Raw genomic sequence first — 22,790 nt, 5'->3', positions numbered from 1 at the left:
GTAGTTGGACCTTGGAGCATCTCTCTTTTCCGGACAATCTCGAGCATAGTGACCATGCCCATGGCAATTGAAGCATTCAATTCTCCTTCCTCTTCTATTGGAGTCCTTTGGTTCAGGGGCAGGCTTTCTTGAACTAGATGCTTTTCCTCTTCCTTTCCTCTTCTTGTCCTGTGCAGTAAATGCGAAGGGCTCTCCTTCTTCATGCTTTTGAATCCTTCCTCTAGATATCATCCTAGTTTCTTCTTGAGTGCATTTGCCAATGAGCTCATCAAATGTTGGGAACTTGTCATTGTTGCTTATAGTAGTAATGAATGTCTCCCAAATAGGAAGAAGGCCTTGAAGTGCAACGAGTACTAACTCTCTATCAGACATAGGTTCTCCAACAGTCTGCAATTGATCCCTTAGTTGGGATATCCTCATAAAATATGATTGGACAATCTCCCCCTTGTTCATTTTGATGTCCTTGAATTGATTTTTCAAGGAAAGAATGTGATTCAAGTTGTTGACCTCATACATTCCAACCAACTTATCATAAATATCCTTGGACTTCTTCAACTTTGCAATATAAGTAAGGAAATGATTTTTCAATGAATCGATAATTATTTTATTTGCTTTGATCTCACCTTTCTTTTACTTGGCCTTGACAGCATCAAAAGCATTTTTCGGAGGCTCAAGTAAGTTTCCTTCCACATATTCCAAGACAACATTTTCATCCAAAGTCACTTCCATCTTGATCTTCCAAAGAAAATTAGATGAGTCGTTCAACTTCTCTAAATCCTTGAAGTATGAGGTAGACATCTTGACCAAGTCAACTAGGCTCCTTCAGCTTCTTCCGAAGATGATTTCTTGTCTCTTGTCTCCTTGGGCTTGTCTTCACCTCAACTCTGGTACCATCTTAATTTTTCAGCGTTCTATGCTTAACACAGTCACTTATTCCAATTCTTCTTCAATTAGCAATCACTTTTCAATAAATTCAATCTTCCAATGACAATAAGAAATTGTCGATAGAACAATAATTCAAATGCAATAGAAGACAACTAAGAACATGAAACAAGAGAGACACAAGATTTGGTCAAAAACCATGGAAAAACCCCACAAGGGGAAAAACCCTTTCAAAATTCTTCTTCTATTAGATTGTCATCAAATGTTCAACAGAGAGGTACATTGTTCCAGTTCATCAATAATGAGTCAAAAGGTCAACAAATTTGACTATCCAAATCAACTAACCAATATCCAATGAGAGATGTGCCCAAAAGTCAAAGTCTGTAATTTTTGGTCAAAGTCAACAACAATCAACAATAGTGAAAGATGCCGTAACTAGTCAACATTCAACATTCAACAGTCAAAGTGCCTCCAAAAGAATGGTCTTGGTAGTAGAAAACTCATCATGTTTAGCTCAGTGAAACATGGTCAAAATAGTCCCAAAATGTGCCTCAGAAATTGGTCAATTTCAAGCGCAACCCTGTGGTCAAATGGTAGCTTCAGATCTGTGGCCAACCCAGGTCAAAGTGCCCAAAAAATTTCGCTCTCCTTGCCTTTGAATTCGACCTCCAAAATTGATCCAAAAACTTAAGTCAAAATGAAGTCAAAATGGGAAACTGAGTATTTGCACTGGTGTATTCTCCATCACCACATCGACTTCCTCTTATAATCCACTATTCGAGCACCAACGAACACGATTAAAACATAATCGATGGCTAGGATCATCTTGGAGTCGATCCGTGTGAGTTTCTAGATGATTCTCACATTCTCTCAATTAATACTGATTAATTGACCATATTCCCTAAGTTTAGACTTGGGAAATATTAAGAAATTGGTTAATAATCTGATTGAGACACTTCTAGGCGGAATTTCCAGAAACGATTTCTGGGTTTTGGAGATATCATGTATTCTAGCCTCTACACCAAATTTCGTGGCTAGAACACATCTAATTCTACAAAAACTAACACTCCCTCTTAGCGAGGAATGTGTTCTAGTGCTACTGCACACCCTGTAGCAACACCCTGTGCCTGCATCATCTCCTCTCACGCTGTTGATGTCTGGCAATTCTGTCCACCAACCACTGCGCAACTTTGATATATGTTGCCTCTGTGCTGCTGCTGACCTTGTTGAATTGCTGCCAACACTACATCTGCACTACAAACTCCCTCTCATCTGTTGTTGCTGCAACTGTGACATCTGCAACTGAAAAACATCCAAAATAGCTTGTCCCTGCTATTGAAACGTGTTCTTTACCATGCCCATTTGTTCTCTAAAATAGACAAACTTAGCTCTCCCTAGAGCTTTTGTGAGTATATCTGCAACTTGCTCTTCTGTGGGAACATATTGTAGCGAGATTGCTCCACATTGTACACAATCTCTGATGAAGTCACACCGAATATCGATGTGGTTCGACCTGTCATGAAATGCTGGATTTTCAGAGAGCTTTATGCAACTCTGATTATCACAATAGACACTGGTCGCTTCCATCGTTTGCCTGAACAAACTTACTAGCACCTTCTAAAGCCATATAGCTTCTCACGTAGCTGTGCTGGCTGCCATATACTCTGCTTGTGCAGAGCTTAGTGCTATTGATTTCTTCTTCCTACTACACCAAGAAACCATCCCTGATCCAACATTGAAGTAGTACACGAAGGTAGTTTTCCTGTCCATTGAATTCCTTGCCCAATCTGCATCTGTGTACCCACAAAGTTTGACGTCATCCCCTCAAGTATATCTCAACCCATACTTGACTCTGACGTGAACATACCTCAGAATATGCCTCGCTGCTGCCCAATGTACCCTCTTTGGCTCTACAATGAACTGACTAAGGGTATTGACTACGAAGTAGATATCTGGCCTAGTGTTGACCAAATACATAAGAGACCCAATAAGCTGTCTATACAAGGTGTGGTCGACATCCTTGTCATCTGATGCATCTATCTTCTTCCTATTGGTGATCATGGGTGTAGACATGGGTTTGCAATCCTGCATTTTGAACCTCTTTAGAATATCTGTAGCGTATCTTCCTTGCGTAAGGAAGATCTCCCCATCCTTCTGCCACACTTCAAATCTTAGGAAATAGTGCATCAACCCCAAATCCTTCATGTCAAATTCTGCTGCCAGTTTCCTCTTGTAGTCCTCTATGAGCCCTAATGATTCTGTCAAAAAGAGATCATCCACATACAAAACTAGAATGAGTGGCTCACCCTCTACCATCAAATAGTAAAGGTTGTCACTCTTGACGAATGCCATCTGTTGCAAGTAGCTGTCAATCCTTCCATAACATGCTCTAGGAGCCTACTTGAGTCGTATAGAGCTTTCTTCAATCTACACACATGAGTGTGCCTCTCACGAGTCTCAAAGCCCTTTGGCTATTATATGTACACTTCTTTCTCTATCACCCTGTTCAAGAAGGTTGTCTTGACGTCCATCTGGTGAATTTTCCATCCCATCTGAGCTGCTAGAGATATAACTGACCGGATAGAAATGTATCTGGAAACTTGGGTGAAGGTGTCCTCATAGTCTATCTCTTCTTATTGTGCATACCCCTTTGCCACGAACCTAGCCTTGTACTTTTCCACATTGCCGTCTGTCGCATATTTGATCTTATAGATCCACCTAGAAACTACAACTGATCTGTCTTCTGGCCTTGGCACTACCTACCAAACATCATTCGTCATGATAGAGCTATACTCTTCTACCATGACATTTATCCACACCTCATGCTGTGCGGCCTCCCAAAAGCTGGAAGGTTCTACAACATGAGCCACCAATGCTTAGTTCCTGTCAGGCTATCTGCATTGTCTTTTGCTCGTCCTAGGAGTTCCAATAAACTCCTTTGCATCTCTCAGTGTCTGACGAACCTCTCAGCTAGCTCGCGCACTAGTCTTGCGAGGTTCTGCCAGCTTCTCCTCATCTCGTCTCTGCTGTTCCGCTGAGAACTCCCCGGATTTCCTGCACCTGAGGAAATACTGGTACTAGTCACAATACTTAATCCTTGTGACTATGCTCCTACTTGTCCCACTGGTTGCCCCTGTTGCTGGACCAAAGGAACTTCTACTGACTGACTCTGATCACCTGCAGGCATCTCATGAGATCTCCTGAAAGCTCGATCCCTCATGAATTTCATGTCTCGTCTTACTACAATCTTCCTTTTGCTAGGAATGTAGATTTTGAATGCCTTTGAGGTTTCGCTGTACCCAATGAAGAACCCCTTCTCTGTAGTATGATCCAGTTGGTCCATTTTTCATCTGGCACGTGGCAATAAGCAACGCTGCCAAAAATTCTGAAGTGGCTAACTTCTGGCTTCTTCCTTGTGAAGACTCCTTCTGGATTTTTCTTCCCCAATGCTCTATGAGGAGTCTTGTTTTGGATATACTGTCATGTTACATGCTTCTGCCTATAGAAATCTAGGTAGATCCTGGTCATATAACATAGCCTTTGCAGTGCCAACACTGGTTCTGTTTTTCCGCTCTGCTACAACATTCTGCTGTGGATTATATGGAGCTGTCCATTCTCTCTTGATGCCTTTCTTCGCATAGAAATTTGTGAAGTCCTTATCAATATTTTCTCCACCATTATCCGAGCGAAGCACCTTGATCTTCTTCCTTGTGGCATTCTCCACGAGAGCTTTAAACTCTCTAAAACGATCGAAAACCTCATCGTTGGTCTTCAAGAAGTAGATCTAGGTTTTCCTGGAATGGTCAACAATAAAGGTGACGAAATATTCGGCACTGCTAAGAGCTCTAGTGGACATGGGGTCGCAAATATCATAATGTATGAGTCTTAACACACCATCAACTCTGTTGTCACTTCTTGGAAACGTTGGCTTAACATACTTCCCAAGTACGCATCCTCTGCACACATCATTGTGTTCCATGCCATGTTCTGGAACCCTTGTTACCATTTCTCTGAGCATCTTGAGTGCTCCATGGTGTAGATCTCCCATTCTCCTATGCCATAACTCATTCAGCGCCTTCCCACTGCTACTATCACTGCCTATTAGTGCCATTGGAGAATCGATCTGTAACCAGTACAATCTGTTACTTCGAACTCCAATTTGTCTTACCTTTTTCCAACTCAGGTGTTTGACATACACTTTCTTCACTACGAAGTGAACATCATACCCTTATCCTGTAATTGGGATACTGAAATCAGGTTCATACCCAATCCTAGCACATGCAATACATTTGTAGCCCTGGTGCTTGCTCCTGACTCCCTTTGAAAATCTGCGGTACCTCTCCCTACTTGAGTACATTTCATTTTGTTTCCCATAGTAATCTGGAAGTCCATCTGCTCTTCTTTGTAGCTAGAGAAATATTCTCTAACCCTCGTCATGTGAGTTGATGCTCCACTGTCTATATACCAGACTCCCTGTGAAGTTGATCCTGCTAAGCAAGCAAATTCGTCCTCCAATCTGGAAGACAAATTTGAAGTCTCCTGAATGTTACTTTTGTCCATGGTTATTCTGAAGGATTTAGTGTGCTATTCCTCTTTTCCACCCTCACGTTGTCTCTCCTCTACCGAACTGCTGCAAAAAATTCTACGTCCAGCTAGAGATATGCTCAACAAGAAAATCTGAGTTGCTCCCTCTGCCTCTAGAATCACTTGCTCTAGAAGAATCAAATTTTTTGCCCTTCTTAGAAAAATTGGTCTTCCTCAAGCAATTTGGTCTCTTGGCAAAAAGACTGCGTTGCCCCTTGGGAATTTCGACCTATTGCCCACACTGAGCAGCGAAATTCCTTATTTTTGTTTTTGAGCTCTCCGGCTAATCAATTGTGCTTTGATACCATGTGAAATTTTATCTATTGCAGCTACTGGAAATTATTCTTTAACTAAAAATTTAATTATACAATTTATTTGCTACGACAAACAATGAATAAAATCACAACTGCAATTTTCACCATAAAAATCTGCGGAAAATAAAACACTGGAAACTGAGAAATTCTAGCACACACGTAAGAATTTTGACACAGTTATTTTTGGACAATTGGCCCCAGAAAAACTCAACCTGGGAAAACCGATGCAGCAGATGATGTTTTTATTATTAATCTTCACCAGCAATTCTGAGTACAATGATTTAGATGCTCAACTGGCAATCTAATTTGAGTAAAATACTGGAAAAAATATCGTGAGAATTTTCCCTCACCCCACAACTATTTTCTGCCTCTCAAATTGCCTTCGTAGTCTCTGTGTCACCCTTTGCGCAGAGCTTATGTTGGCCCTCTGCAAATTTCGGCCTTCCTTCCTTTGCCTCTCCTTGGAATAGGAAATCTTTCCTCCCGAAATGCTGCTGCCCTCCTCTTCCACCTGCTACTCACCCTCTGACTCTATCTTCTTTGTTGAGCTGCTGCTACTGAGAAAATCAAACTGCCTGGGTAACCGAGTATCTGCACTAGTGTATTCTCCATCACCATATCGACTTCCTCTTATAATCCACTATTGGAGCACCAACGACTAAGATTAAAACATAATCAATGGCTAGGATCATCTTGGAGTCGATCCGTGTGAGTTTCTAGATGATTCTCACCTTACCTAAATTAATACTGATTAATTAACCATATTCCCTAAGTTTAGAATTGAGAAATATTTAAAAATCGGTTAATAATCTGATTGAGACACTTCTAGGCGGAATTTCTGGGTTTTGGAGATTTCATGTATTCTAGCCTCTCCACCAAATTTCGTGGCTAGAACACATCCGCTGCTACAAAAACTAACAATTTTGACTGGGTTTTCCCTAGCAGAGTGCCTACATCTTGTGTCTCTTGTTTTGTAATCTTCATACACACATAATTTGGTAATTGCTTGATGAAAGATAATATAACAAAGAAGTAAAAGAAGGCAACATAATTCACAAGTAATTATCAAAAAAGAGGAATCTAAGACATAAGTCTACTTGCATTGATTTCTCAACACATAGCTCGTAGTGGTCTTCCACTAACTCTATAGAGTCCTTCAATTCTATATCCCAAGGTTAAAGCATCCCTCATGCGAGACTACATAGGTCAAGTGAGGACCTTTTCTCTTATGAAGGCAACTCTCATCCCTTTGTCTTCCAAGGCAGAAATAGATACTAGGCTCTTCTTTGGTCCCAGAACATACATCACATCATGAAGAAGAATGGATGAGTAGAGTAGTCCCCAAGGATGATATTTAGATTGGTCTCCCTCTCAACTAGATTTGAGAGGATTTCCTTGTACCCAAAGAAATGTCTAGAATCCCCACTATATACCAGTCAACTATCACAAGAATCTGGAGGAGAGAAACTAGAAAGAGCAGAAATAAGTATATATTCAGATTGAGTGGTAACAACTTTATTTTCATACCTTCAGGTCCTTGATCTTTTTTGCAGACGATAGCCTTCTTCACGATCATCAAGAGCATCTCTTCTTCTTTTATCATCTCTCCTTCTATCATCGCCTCTTCTTCTATCATTAAACCTGTTGTTGTTGAAGCCACGGTTGGACCTTGGAGCATCTCTCTTTTCTAGGCATTCTCAGGGATAGTGACCATGCTTGTGGCAGTTGAAGCATTCAATTTGAGGCTTGTCTTTTCTATACCTTCTTTTGGGGTCCTTGGATTCAGGAGAAGACTTTCTTGGATTAGATGGTCTCCCTCTACCTTTGCTTTTCTTGTCACGAGCAACAAATGCAGAGGGCTCTCCTTCTTCATGTTTTTGAATACTCCCTTTAGAGATCATCCTGGTTTCTTCTTGAGTGCACTTGCGAACGAGTTCATCAAATGTCAGGAACTTGTCATTGTTGCTTATAATAGTAATGAAGGTTTCCAAAATAGGAGGAAGACCTTGGAGAGTGACCAACACCAGCTCTCTATTAGAAATAGGCTCACCAACAGTTTGCAATTGATCCCTTAGTTGGGATATCCTCATGACATATCATGTCCTTGAGTTGATTCTTCAAGGAAAGGATGTGATTCAAATTGTTGACCTCATACATTCAAACCAACTTATCACAGATGTCATTAGAATTCTTCAATTTGTTGATTTGGGGTAGCATCGGATGTGCTCTAGCCATGAAAATTGGTGGAGAGGCTAAAGCACATGAGATATCCAAGACCCAGAAATGGTTTGGGCAGATTATCACATGTTTGGGAGATATTAAGATAACTAATATTTTTAATGGAGTTCCTAAGTCTAAACTTAGGAAAAATAAAATATTAATGGGTATTAATATAAAGCTGGGTTAGAAGGTTTCAAAAGTCATGGATCAAGCTAAATCTAATCTTAGCCTCTGATTAGAGATTTAATCTAGGCCGTTGAAAGACCAACAGGAAAAGTATAAGAGGAGGCTTTAGGGTCAGTTGGAAGATACACCAGAGTGATCAGTCATTCATTTTGCTAGAGTGGGGTTGCTAAGCAAAAGTGAATCAATGATTAGCAGTGAGGGGCAGTGAGTATTGGACAGAGAGGCAAAGATAGTATTGAGAGACTAGCACAGAAGCAGGGAGAGCGAGAGCAGCAACCAGTTCAGGCCACATAGAGCCCAGCAGAGACAACACAGAGGCCAGAGGGACTGCGTCATCCACATAGAGGTTGCTAGAGTGATGCAGAGGGTCCCAAAGGCTGTGCAGTGCCTCAGAGGGCTGATGCAGAGTGTCTTGGGGTTGATGCAGGTCAGTAGGAGGCTGACGCAGAGGCCAAAAGGGCCAGCGCTGAGCTTTAGAGTCGCCAAAGAGGGTTTCGTGGGACAGGTTTTCTGAATACCTGTTTCCGAATATAGAGGTATTGCTGCCGTGTATTTTTCTCTCTCGGGTGAGCCGGTTAGGTAACCAGTTGTACTCAAGGAAATACTGCATAATAATAAAACCTTAGAATAGCTGCACTGGTTTTCCCGAATTGGGTTTTTCCGGGGACATCTGTCCAAAAATAACGTTGTCAATTTTGTGCTTGTTTTCTTTCAGTTGATGATCTGTAGATGTTGTGACTGTATTGTGTTTATTTCGGTATTTAAATGTTTTAAATAACTTGTTCAGAATTTACAAGTAGAAGAAATAAACCAACAAAATACAGATTAATTTTCTAACGGATAGACTTAGAAAATTCAACATGGTATCAGAGCGTGGTTGCAGATCACAGGAACGCTGAAGGCATCAGCTAAGCAGAGCATTTGCAGCAGAATAAGCTGTCTCGAGTGATAGTAACTGATCCTTGCAGAAGCAACAGAGGAAGTGTTGACGCAGAGGGATTGCGTCATCAGTCTGGGCCAGAGAGAGGCCAGTGCAGAGGCTGAGGAGGGCAGAGAGAGTCTCACGCAGAGCTATGCAGAGATCTGGAGGGTTGACACAGTGGCTGAGGGAGCTATTTTTGCTATAGCCGGGATTGTGCAGAGCCTAGAGGTTCAGTCCTTCAGTTGCTGGGGCGAAGGAAGTTGTGGGTAGTTTGCGGGAGCGAAGTTGGTGGGGTACTGTGGTTAGAACAATACCTAGCAGGGCAAGACCAAGGTAGAGAAAGTTGTTGCCGAGGCAGATTTCTAGCCAACTTGACGATTGAAGAGGGGCAACTTGATGGTTGGCAGAAGGATTTCCAGGAGGGAAATCGAGACTCAGAGGGAGTCCAAAAGAGAACTTCCAAATGGGAAGTAGAGAGACTCGGAGTAGTCGAACTGAGAACTTCCAGACGGGAAGTAGAGAGACTCAGCAGGAGTCGAACCGAGAACTTCCAGGCGGGAAGTAGTGAGACTCGGAGGAGTCGACAGAGAAGAGAAGAGAGGTGGCCATGAATGGGTTGAGAGATTAGGACAGGCTGGACAGAGCATCCAACTTTTTGGTCTGGAAGGCTAGGATCTTATTCTAGACAAACATCGTATCAAGGGCTTCGCTTTGAGAGTAATGGCTATCCCATTTGACCCAGTAGCTAATGAAATGTACGAGGAGGCAAAGGCTAAGTCAAAGTGCATCATCCTTGATGGGGTCAAGGATCATGTGGTCCCACATATTGCCGAGAATGAAATGACAAAGGAGATGTGGGACACTTTGAAGACATTGTACCAACATATCTCTATGCAGAGGAAGATGCTCCTGGAGAATCAGCTAAGGTCATACGAGATGCAGAAGGGAGAGCAGATAGATGTCTTCCTCGGTTGATTGAAGGAGATCCGTGACCAACTGACTTCCATAGGTGCCACACTGAATCAAGAGTTGATGGTGAGGACCGCACTTAACGCAGTCTCCGAGGAGTGGGAGACATTTGTCCAGAGCATACTGGGCAGGGCGAGTCTTCCAGATTGGGAAGAATTGTGGGCGGCTCTTCATCAAGAAGCGATCAGACCGCTGACCAAGACGGGGAGTAGCAGCAAAGGGATTAGGATCACGAAGGAAGAGGAAGAGGATGCGACTCTAGCATCTGCGGGAAAGCAGGAGAAGAGGAAGACGAAGGACCTCTCCAAGGGCAAGTGCTTCCATTGTGGGGAACTGGGTCACTATGCGAACCAATGTCCGAGAAAGAAGAGTAAGGGAGAGGTTTCTGACTCGAGGGCAGCGCCAACAAAGGTGGAGAAGGAAGTCGAGGAGGATGACGATTGTGCCATGAGTGCTCATGTGCCACTAGAGAAGAAGTGGGGAGACATCGAGCTGTAGTCAGGAGGACTAGTGTTAAATTTGGACAACTAGGTCCAAACTCCATGTTCTGATGCTCAGATTAAGAGGCTAATATTTTTGTTGGATTCCTCTTTCTGAGAGGTGTAAAATCCATATAAAAATAGTCTTAATCCGATGAGCAGAACTTATATTGTGAATTTATTATTCTTAATAAATTATATGTGCAAGGTCAGCCAGTTTTGTAATGTAGGCTCACATGCCCAACAGATGTGTCACACACCCTCATTGATGGATATATATACAGGAAAAGTTGGAGAGAATATCATCACAACTCAACTCACATCTTTCTCTCTCATCTTAGAGAGTACGCTACCTGGAGGACGAATTTCAGCCACACGTGGGAAGGACGAAGAGGACAGACCGTACGGATTTTCTGCTGCTAGGGTTTCGCAGAAAGTTTGACCAGCGTTGACTCTGGTCAACGCTTGGTCCAATCAAGCTGAAAATTGGTGGAAAGTTCGATTTTTGAAGGCCGTACTATCTGGCACAAAAATCGAGGTCAAAGGGTTGACCGTTTTGCCCCTGCGTTGACTTTTCAGGACAGCGTTGACTTTTTGTAGAATTGACTTGGGTTGACTCATCTACTAGTTGGAGGGATCTTGTGACACATCTGGGCTGGCTGACCATAGGAGACTTTGCTGGTTGAAGCATCCTGTTGACCGCTGAAACGAACACACATTTTTCTTGTTTCTGATTTGTCTTCTGTAAGATCTGCTTATATGTTCTATCTGCATTTTGCTTAACTACTTGTATGATTGCTGTGAGAAAAGTGAAATTGCTCTTAGCATAGAACATCTACAAAACTTTACATGGTATCAGAGCTGAGGTGAAGACAAACTCTATCTATAGCAATCATCATCGAAATAATCATGCCCTAATCGAAGTCAATGGATGCCTTTGTGTCGCTGTACATAGAGGATTATATACGCTATCAATGATATACGTTGTAACGGAAAGATATACAGCGCAGCTGTAGAGGATATGTTTAGGCAGTAAAGGAAGCCGCAGTCATAAGGACATGAGGCTGCAGTCATGAAGAGTCAAGTCGTAGTGATGAAGAGGTATCTGCAGGCTTAAGGCTCTGGCCAAAGTGCGAAGAGGAGTATTTCTGTGTCTTTTGTTTATGATCTGATTGGCCAAGTAAGGAAGGAGGCTAGCTGAGCTTGTAAAGAGGAGTTCTGAGCATAAATGCAAGGATTATTCTCTATGCACAGGCCGTTGAGTGATTTTGAGTTTTACAATGGGACAAAACTCTGTTTTGAGAGGGCCGAGAGGCCCAGCAAGGAGCAGGAAGAAGGCCGCAGTACCCTTGACCATCAACGTAGGAATTAAAGAGGTTTGAAGGCTGTATAGTGGGCTGTCGTAGAAGCCACAGAAAGCCCTAACCAGGGCCGAAATTTCAGGGTCCTGTGCATTGGTCAAAATGTAGTTGTGGACAGAAATATGACGTCTATCACAGGTATGTGCTTGTCTTTTATAATGATGAATTTGCCAGATACTATGGTCCAGATTAGACAGTTTGCAATTCTGGTATAATGGGCTGTAAGAAGATGCTTGGTAAAGCTCCAAGTATAGTCCCTTGAGAAGGACAACAAGGGCTGTTAGAAGGTAGATGATTTGGAATCTTAAAAATGGATATATGGAAGAGCTTAAGGGTAGTCAAGTGGGCTTATTATCAGACCCCATCTTCTGTACGTATGACAGTGAAATATGACAATATGACAGAGTTTTTGACAGTGATCTTCTGCACTCATTGTAGTGTCACTTACTCTTATAACAGTTATGCATAGCAGTGATATTGTTCTCTTGACAAATGGAGATGATATATGGAAGAGATATTTGTTCCTATGACAATAATGTTTGGGCAGCGACTTTAGTGATATTTGGACAATGTTTCTTGATGTATGGAAGTGATTCTTGTATGACAGTGATTTATATGGCTGTGATGTGACAATGATATATAGGACAGCATGATGATGATGCATAGGCAGCATTATAAGATCATGAACATGAAGGGCTGCCTGATTTTGGAAATAATCATAAAGGTGTATGTAAGGGTTGAAGGAAAACATACAAGGGGACCTTTCCCCTCAAGTGTCACAAAGACATCTGAGATATTGCAACTGGTCCATTCTGATCTTTCTGGTATGTTGCCTGTAACATCCCTGGAGGGATGTTCTTACTATATGACATTTACTGATGACTTCTCTCGCAAAACTTGGATATACTTCTTGAAAAAGAAGGATGAGGCTTTCATGTGGTTCCATACCTTCAAAGCCTTGGTGGAAAATATGACCGGAAAGAAGATCAAGATTTTGAGGACTGACAATGGCACTGAATATGAGTCATATGAGTTCAAAGACTTCTGCAGAGAAGCTGGCATTAAGAGGGAGACTACCACTGCACTCTCTCCACGTGTTTGGGTTTTGTGGACAAAGAGATCTAGAGGAGAATCCGCAGTTCTAAAGAGCCCTCATACGCTGTCCCAAGAGGCCCTTACACGCTAAGAATAGGAGCCCTAAATCTGCAGTGTATTGGCCCCTATATCTCTGTTTTATTGGGTGCAGGTAAGGGCATTTCCAGTGAAGGAAGAGGGGACGTTTAGGTCACTCTTATGACTGTTTTGGAGTGAAAATTAACCAGCAGAAAGGCCTCAATAAAGGAGACAAAAATTCTGGGTTGATTTGAATATTATGTGCGGGCTGGAAACTCTGTTTCAGCAGGCCGTGGGTACAGGAAGCCACCTGTGGTAGGCCGCAGGCCCTTACCCCACTGAAAAGGCATTGCGTGGGACTGTTTTGGGGCTAGATTGAGCCCTAATCAACAGCGTGGATGCAGAGGACTTATACAAGGGTAGCACGTAGTTTTAGAAGGCTGTTTGGTGACTTGGTTAAGGGCTGTTGCAGCATATGGATGCCCTAACCAGTCACAATTAGGAGCAGCAGCGAAAACAGATTGGAACAACAATTTATGCCTTGTGTTGGGTCAAGGAATTTGATCAGTTTTGGATCAGATGGTTGGGCAACCTGTGGGAGCAAATTTGGAGGCTTGATTAGGTGATCGTAAGCCTCAATTAGTGCAGATCTGACTGTGTTGTAGTGTTGCAACGTGATGATGCAAAGGCAGCATGGGTAGCATGCAGCGTGATGATGCATAGACAGCAAAGAAGATATGAATCTCCACTAGGAGTATATTACAATGAAAAGACCAGATCTGTCATTCTTGTTGATTTGGGGTAGCAATGTGATGCTGTATAATGAGAGCAACATTACAGTCATTGAGGTGCAGATCCATGATGATTGAGAATTGACTATGACGATATATTTGCACCTGTGGCTCGATATACCACCATCCGATCCATCATAACCCTTGCTACTACGCAAGGATGGAGTCTTCATCAGATGGATGTCAAGACCGCTTTTTCTGCATGGTGCAATAAAGGAAGAGGTGTATGTAGAACAACCTCTGGGATTTGAAGTTCAAGATCGAGACACTTATGTCTGCAGGTTGAAGAAAGCCCTCTATGGGTTAAAGCAAGCACCCAGAGCTTGGTATGAGAGGATGGATAGTTACTTGATGAAGCTGGGCTTCACTCGAAGCAATGCTGATCCAAACCTTTACTTTAAGGTTGTGGAAGGAAAGCCTCTCATTCTAGTGCTGTATGTGGACGACCTCTTCCTGACAGGTGGTGACCCTCTCATTCATCAATGTAAGAGGGAGCTTGCTGCTGAGTTCGAGATGAAAGACCTAGGACTGATGCATTATTTCCTAGGCCTAGAGGTCTGGCAGAGACCTGGAGAGATTTACCTTTCTCAAGGAAAGTATATTGTGAAGCTTCTGGAAAGATTTGGGATGGTGGACTGTAAGTCCGTGTCGACACCAATGGAACTCAACTTTAAGAAGTTGAGTGGCAGCACTGCAGGGCCTATCTTGGCCAATCCTACTGAGTATCGTCAACTCATAGGAGCTTTGATGTTCTTAGTGAACACCCGTCCGGACATATGTTTTGCAGTGAATATTTTGAGCCAACAGATGGTTGACCCTCATCATTTTCACTGGGTTGGTGCCAAGAATCTTTTGAGATATCTTCAGGGCACGATAAACCATGGGCTGAGATACACTGCCGGGAGTGTGATACTCCGGGATATACTGATGCCGATTGGGCTGGCAGTGTGGTGGATCGTAAGAGCACATCTGGATGCTGTTTCAATCTTGGTTCTGCTTCGATCTCATGGATGAGCAGGAAGCAGAAGTCGGTGGCTTTGAGCACCACGGAGGCCGAATACATTGCTGCTAGTATGGCCTGTTATGAAGCAGTTTGGTTGAGGAAGCTCTTTAGTGAGCTGTTCCAACATGTGCTAGATACCACTGTAATACTCTGTGATAATCAGAGTGGGATTCGTATGACTGAGAATCCTGTGTTCCACGACCGATCCAAGCATATTGATATCAGGTACCACTTTATCCGGGATATGGTACAGCGAGGCGCCGTAAGGCTCGATCATATAGGAACTGATGAGCAGGTCGTGGATATTCTCACTAAGCCCCTGGGGAAGGTCAAGTTCCTAACCTTCCGTGAGAGTCTTGGTGTCGTGGAAAGACCCTATGATATGGGTCCTGTTGGACGATGAGCTCTGGGAGCTCTGGGGGGCTTTGGGGATAGCTTCTCGAAGCTATAAGCACTCATAATGCTTCTGCCCCACCCTTGTGATTATTGAGCTGGTTCGCCACTCATTTAATCTGTGCCCCGTATGCATCCTACCCATTGAGTTCAGGGCTCATGGGAAGTACCTCTCATTTGGCCAATGAGGTGTGGAAAAGCTAGAGACTATTAGCAAAGACTGATGGACGCATCAGAGATTGCTGTACTCTCTATCTAGGATGGCATGGTCCAACCTCTTGATCTGGGATCAAGATTTGTGAGGTCTGGGACCTCTGGACTGATTATGTCAGTCGGGGAATGATGTCTTTGTGACTGACCCACCTCTGTTCTGAAATAAAGAAGCCAGCAAAGCAAGTTTCGGCGGGATGACTCACGATGTTGATTGCACTAATAAATGGAGTTCTCCCTAGTTGAGAGGGAGTGTTAAATTTGGACAACTAGGTCCAAACTCCATGTTCTGATGCTCAGATTAAGAGGCTAATATTTTTGTTGGATTCCTCTTTCTGAGAGGTGTGAAATCCATATAAAAATAGTCTTAATCCGATGAGCAGAACTTATATTGTGAATTTATTATTCTTAATAAATTATATGTGCAAGGTCAGCCAGTTTTGTAATGTAGGCTCACATGCCCAACAGATGTGTCACACACCCTCATTGATGGATATATATACAGGAAAAGTTGGAGAGAATATCATCACAACTCAACTCACATCTTCCTCTCTCATCTTAGAGAGTACGCTACCTGGAGGACGAATTTCAGCCACACGTGGGAAGGACGAAGAGGACAGACCGTACGGATTTTCTGCTGCTAGGGTTTCGCAGAAAGTTTGACCAGCGTTGACTCTGGTCAACGCTTGGTCCAATCAAGCTGAAAATTGGTGGAAAGTTCGATTTTTGAAGGCCGTACTATTTGGCACAAAAATCGAGGTCAAAGGGTTGACCGTTTTGCCCCTGCGTTGACTTTTTAGGACAGCGTTGACTTTTTGTAGAATTGACTTGGGTTGACTCATCTACTAGTTGGAGGGATCTTGTGACACATCTGGGCTGGCTGACCATAGGAGACTTTGCTGGTTGAAGCATCCTGTTGACCGCCGAAACGAACACACACATTTTTCTTGTTTCTGATTTGTCTTCTGTAAGATCTGCTTATATGTTCTATCTGCATTTTGCTTAACTACTTGTATGATTGCTGTGAGAAAAGTGAACTTGCTCTTAGCATAGAACATCTACAAAACTTTACAACTATAGACGATGAGGGGCAAGATCCTTGAGGTACCCAACCTCTTGGATTATACCTCGCTATGGGAGCCCTGAAGAGGAGTAGCAGGTGTTATGAAACCAACTCACAAAAAGATAGAAAAGATAGATGAACGCCTTAGAAATAAGCTTCTTCGAGGGGGCAACCTCTTTTACAATACACAAATGAATAATTCTTGGATGATACAAATGACTAAACCTCCCTTCTATATATAGGAGTCTAAGGGGTCACAATATAATCAAGCCGACATAACAGTGATAACATAAAGGCACAACAATAACAAGAGTGGGTTTCTATGGGGCACACTAATAACAATATGGGGACTACATGGGCACAACAATATAATAAGGGGGTTGTACTAATAACAATAAGGGGTTACACTAGTAGTGTAGGGACCTAACATGCCCCTCTCCTTCAAAAAGTGTTGTCCTCAACACTTGAGTAGTTCTTGATGCTTATGTATAAAATTCTTGTCCTCCCATGTGGAATCTTCAGCCGGTAAGTTCTTCCACTTGATGAGATACTTTGAAATTGATCGATTTCGTAGTTGTCGGGTTCTTGTTTCTATGACTGCTACAGGTTCTAATATGATTTTTCCTTCCTCGTCAAGTTCTGGCAATATTTTTTGAACTGGGATCTTCTGCAACTTTTGAATGAGTGGCCACACTTCTTCGTCCTTCTTCCATTCATCCCTTGGTTCGTTTATCCAATCTGGTTGGATAATAGAAATAGCACAAAACAATGCTTCGACATCCTCATCCTTTCTTGACAGTGCATCTGCAACAACATTTTTCTTCCCTTTTTTGTAGATGATTTCAAAGTCATAACCCAACATATTTGTGACCCATTTTTTCTGTTCTTCTAAAGATAATTTTTGTTTTAAAAAGTATTTAAGACTATCATGATCCATTTTTATCTTGAAGTGTCTTCCCATTAGGTAAGGTCGCCATTTCTTAAGTGCGTGTAGTATTGCCAACATTTCCTTCTCATAAATAGCTTGCTTGAGATGTAGCTGTAAAAATACCCAGTCGCCTACATCAAAACTTCTTTCACTGTGATGTTGATCTGCATGTTGTTTCATTCGATTTTGCACCAAAGTGGCATTATCCTTTAAAAGTTGGAGAACTTGTTGTTGATGCTCGATGTGTTCTTTCACTGCTTGAATCTTTTTCTTCTTGATATGTCCTTCTATCTTGAGAGTTTGAGGAGTGGTAATTTCTTCCAATGCTTTACAAGATATGGTTGGATTCATTTTTTGATGCTCGTTGTGATCTTTCACTTCTTGAACATTTTTCTTCTTGATATGTCCTTCTATCTTGATAGTTTGAGGAGTGGTAATTCCGGCCAATGCATTAGAAGATATGGTTGTATTTATTTCTTCTTTCTCGATGTGATCTTTCACTTCTTGAACCTTTTTCTTCTTGATATGTCCTTCTATCTTGAGAGTTTGAGGAGTGGTAATTCTTTCTAATGCTTTACAAGATATGGTCGGATTCATGTCTTCTTTCTCTGGGGTTGGTTTCTGGTGTATATCCTCTTCTTTTGATGTTTCTTTATCCTTTTTTTCTTCCTCTTCATAATCTATGTAAAATAATTTCTTCTCAGCACACTTTTGACCTTTAGTGTATTTGCTATCACAATTGTAACGAAGCCCTTTTTCTCTTTTTCTTCCAATTGTTGTGGTGTAAACCTTGTAGTTTGTGGAAGGCTAGGAGAAAAAACACTTCCATAATTATAGTCGTGAGTCGTGGGATTCCTTGTTTCCATAATTTCGCTTTCAATTTTTCTTGCCCACCTGAATGCCTTCTCCAATGAATCAGGTTCCCAAAGACGAACCTCATGTTGAATGTTATCCTTTAAAGTCCCTATGAAAACATCAATCCTTTGCTTCTCTGGAATATCATTTAACCTTATATTCAATTTTTGGAAGTCCTCAATGTGCTCTACCATTGAACACTTTTGTTTGAGATTTATCAACTGGCTAAAGAAGGTGTTTCTCTTTGTATCATCATAATGTGCTATCATTTCCTCCATGAAAATTGACCATGTAACAAGTGGTTTACGAGAACAAAGCCTTTGATACCATAAAAATTGATCCAGTTCTAAATATGAAGATGCAATACGTACCTTTCATAACAGTTGCACCTCATGTAGATCAAAATATTGCTCCATCTGTAGTATTCAATTTACCAGATCCTTGCCATCAAACTTCCTCATATTGCCTTTTCTTGATTCTAGGAGCTCGATCTTGAAACGAATGTAACTCTGTAATTTGGGATCTTCCAGTTCTGAAATCACGACCTGCAGTAGCCCTCTACGTCCTCTTTCCAATGCCATCAGTCTGATCGAAATTGGATTCTTCAAGAAAGAGTTATGCACAATCTCCCAAGATGACCTGATTATATACCTTTTAAGAATAGCGAACTTGTATGAAGTGCCACGTGTGACTGTTTTGACTTTCGGATCTGAAAAATATATGAAGAAAACTACAGTCCGTCCTCTTTCTGTAACTTCTTACGAAATTTCAATTCGATGCTCATAGAGCAAGTCATGACAATTTTCCCAAGGTCACTTGTTTAAGATGTATTTCGGGAGTGCAAAAACCCTAACTGCGTCAGATCATATATCTGAAAATATAGCGAGATAAGATCTGAAATTAGGACCCAAGGTTCAGACCGATTTCTTCTCAAATGGGTTTTTTTTAGCTTCTAACAATTCGTAGCGAAAATTCCACAATGACCTGTTTTAGATGAAATTTTGGAGCTTTCAAAAACCCTAACTTACTCATATCATATCTCCGAAAATATAGCGAGACAAGATCTGAAATTCAGACCCGAGGTTCAGTGCAATTTCTTCTCAAATGGGTTTTTCTTTTAGCTTCTGAAATGTCGCAGAAAAACAGTTATAGCGAAAATGCGACAATGACCTATTTGGAGAAGAGAAACCCTAGAATCCAAACCTCTGATACCAAATGTTATGAAACCAACTCTCAAAAAGATAGAAAAGATAGATGAACGCCCTAGAAATAAGCCTCTTCGATGGGACAACCTCCTTTACATTACACAAATGAACAATTCTTGGATGATATAAATGACCAAACCTCCCTTCTATATATAGGAGTCTAAGGGGTCACAATATAATCAAGCCGACATAACAGTAATAACATAAAAGCACAACAATAACAAGAGTGGGTTTCTATGGGGCACACTAATAACAATATGGGGACTACATGGGTACAATAATATAATAAGGGGTTGTACTAAAAACAATAAGGGGTTACACTAGTAGTGTAGGGACCTAACAGCAGGACTAGTGGATGTGGGTAGAGACGAATGCAGATGAAGCGACAGAGAGTGATACAGTGCAGGAGTTCCCAGGCAGTGCGAGGCTAGTAGGCTGCAATAGTGCGAGAGGCACGGAGAGTGTTCCACCAGTGCAGGATGGCATAGAGAGGTGTGCAACGGTGCGAGATGCAGGGAGTTGTTGCAGCAACGCAGAGATCAGTAGAGGGAACACTTGTTAACGGCAGAGGGAGCTTCAGCATCGGGAGCGTTTCTAGCCTGATAGGGATGTTAGAAGTTGGGTGGATCAGTTACTTACTTCTCAGTAACTGAGTTGCAGTGTAGTAGCAGTATGCAGTAGCACGATGCAGCATGATGAGAGGGGGATGCAGTGCAGATGCAGTGTTGGGAGGATGGACCAGTAGCAGCACAAATGCAGAGGGAGCTGTCGTATGGATGCAGCAGTGGAAGTGGCAGGGCCATGGGCAACAGTAGATGATGCAGCAGTGCAGAGGATGTTGGGCAGGGAGGCCTAGCATCAACACAGGTACCGGTGCCGGATAATCAGAGTGATGCTCAGTGAGGAGTATTACTAGAGCACAGTCCTCGCTAATAGGGAGTGTTGATTTGGGGTAGCATCGGATGTGCTCTATCGATGAAAATTGGTGGAGAGGCTAAAGCACATGAGATCTCCAAGACCCAAAAATGGTTTGGGAAGATTCTAACCAGTTTGGGAGATATTTAAATAATTAATATTTTTAATGGAGTTCCTAAGTCTAAACTTAGGAAAAAATAAAATATTAATGGGTATTAATATAAAACTGGGTTAGAAGGTTCCAAGAGTCATGGATCAAGCCAAATCTAATCTTAGCCGTTGATTAGAGATTTAATCTCGACCATTGAAAGACCAACATGAAAAGTATAAGAGGAGGCTTGAGGGTCAGTTGGAAGATAAACTAGAGTGATCAGTCATTCATTTTGCTAGAGCAGGGTTGCTAAGAAAAAGTGAATCAGTGACCAACATTGAGGAGCAGTGAGTACTGGACAGAGAGGCAGAGACAGTATTGAGAACCCAACGCAGAAGCAGGGAGAGTGAGAGCAGCAACCTGTTCAGGCCACGCAGAGCCCATTAGAGACAACGTAGAGGCCAGAGGCACTGCGTCATCCACACAGAGGCTGCTGGAGTGACGCAGAGTGTCCCAGAGGCTGCACAATGCCTCAGAGGGTTGACGCAGAGGGTCTTGGGGTTGACGTAGGTCAGTAGGAGACTGACGCAGAGGCCAGAAGGGCTAGCGTTGAGCTTCAGAGTCGTTGGAGAGGGTTTCGTGGGACAGGTTTTCTGAATATTTGTTTCTGAATATAGAGGTATTGCTGCCGTGTATTTTTCTCTGTTGGGTGAGCCGGTTAGGCACCCAGTTGTACTCAAGGAAATACTGCATAATAATAAACCCTCAGAATAGCTGCACCGGTTTTCCCGCATTGGGTTTTTCCGGGGACATTTGTCCAAAAATAACGGTGTCACTTGTGTGCTTGTTTTCTTTCAGTTGATGATCTGTAGATGTTGTGACTGTATTGTGTTTATTTCGGTATTTAAATGTTTTAAATAACTTGTTCAGAATTTACAAGTAGAAGAAATAAACCAGCAGAATACAGATTAATTTTCTAACGGATAGACTTAGAAAATTCAACACAATTTTCCAACATAAGTAAGCAAATGATCTTTCAAGGAATAAATAACAATTTTCTTGGCTTTGATCTCACATTTCTTATACTTGGACTTGGCAGCAGCAGGAGCATTTTCCGAGGGCTTAGGAACTATTCCTTCCACATATTCCAAGACATCATTTTCATCCAATATCACTTCCAACCTGATCTTCCAAGCAACAAAATTTGATGAGTCACCCAACTTCTCAAAATCCTTGAAGTAAGAGGTAGACATCTTGGCTAAGTCAAATAGGCTCCTTCAACTTCTTCCAAAGATGATTGCTTTAGTCTCTTGTCTCCTTGGGCTTGTCTTCACCTTAGCTCTGATACTGTTCTATGCTATCACAATCACCTAGCCCAATTCTTTCTTCTGATAGAAATCACTTTTAAACAAAAATAGTCTTCTAGTAACAAAGAGCAATTGTAGATAGAACAATATATCCAAGATGCAACAAAAGACAATCAAGATCAATGACGAGACACAAGATTTGGTCAAAGACTAGGGAAAAACCCCACAAGGGGAAAAACCAATTCATCTACAAAAGTCAAAGGTCAACAACTTTGATATCCCGATAGACAAACCAATATCCAATCCAAGATGAGCCCAAAAGTCAAATCTGGTCAACAAGCCAATTCTGCAATTCTGTCAAATTCAACAGCAGTCAAAGATGCCCTAACCAGACCTCAAGTCAATGGTCAAACCTCTCCAATCAGCTCGGTCAAGGCAGCATCAAACTCGGCCTTCAAAGATCAGTCAAACCCACCAAAAATAGTCAGCAAGAATTCGGTCAAAGGAGAGAGAAAGTCCACGGTCAAACTTCAGATTTCCTGCGGTCAAGGTCTGTGGTCAATATATGTCAAACTGCCCAGAAAATCTCAATCTTTGTGCCAAAGAATGCAGCCTCCAAAAACAGATCCAAATTAGGTCAAAACAAGTCAAAATTCCAAGTCAAAGTTGGTCAGTGACCTGGTCAAACTGTCCAAGCAGAAATGTCAATGTAGAAATCAGATTAGCCTTCCTTCTCTTCACATGTGTGAGCTCGAACCTCTTAATTGCAGACCTGTACAAACCAATCCAAAGGAGAGAGAGAAGAAGATGCTTGTGATGTTATGCTCCAAAGTGATGTGACATTATGTGTATTCAAATTTCATATGCATTGGAGGAGACCCAATTTGATTTCTAGGCTGACCTGAACTTTTGTGCACATGTGGGTTTTCACATTAAAAATATATTTGTCCTTGACGAAATTAAATTTTTCCAAGGGCAAGGAGGGTCTTCTCTGGATGA

At 42.0% G+C, this 22,790-nt stretch overlaps 1 protein-coding gene across 6 annotated transcripts in view; it reads left to right on the top strand.

Moving 5' to 3' along the window:
- LOC149208927 (uncharacterized) overlaps nucleotides 1-22,790 on the top strand; it is a 331,042-nt gene that overhangs the window by 227,683 nt on the left and 80,569 nt on the right. The gene's annotated exons all lie outside the window — the stretch shown is intronic.

The sequence above is a fragment of the Pinus tabuliformis genome, chromosome 1_2 (genome assembly GCF_031772625.1).
Source record: "Pinus tabuliformis cultivar Carrire ecotype Pingquan chromosome 1_2, CPIR1, whole genome shotgun sequence".
NCBI classification, from domain to species: domain Eukaryota; kingdom Viridiplantae; phylum Streptophyta; class Pinopsida; order Pinales; family Pinaceae; genus Pinus; species Pinus tabuliformis.
This window is presented reverse-complemented; position numbering and strand designations above follow the sequence as displayed.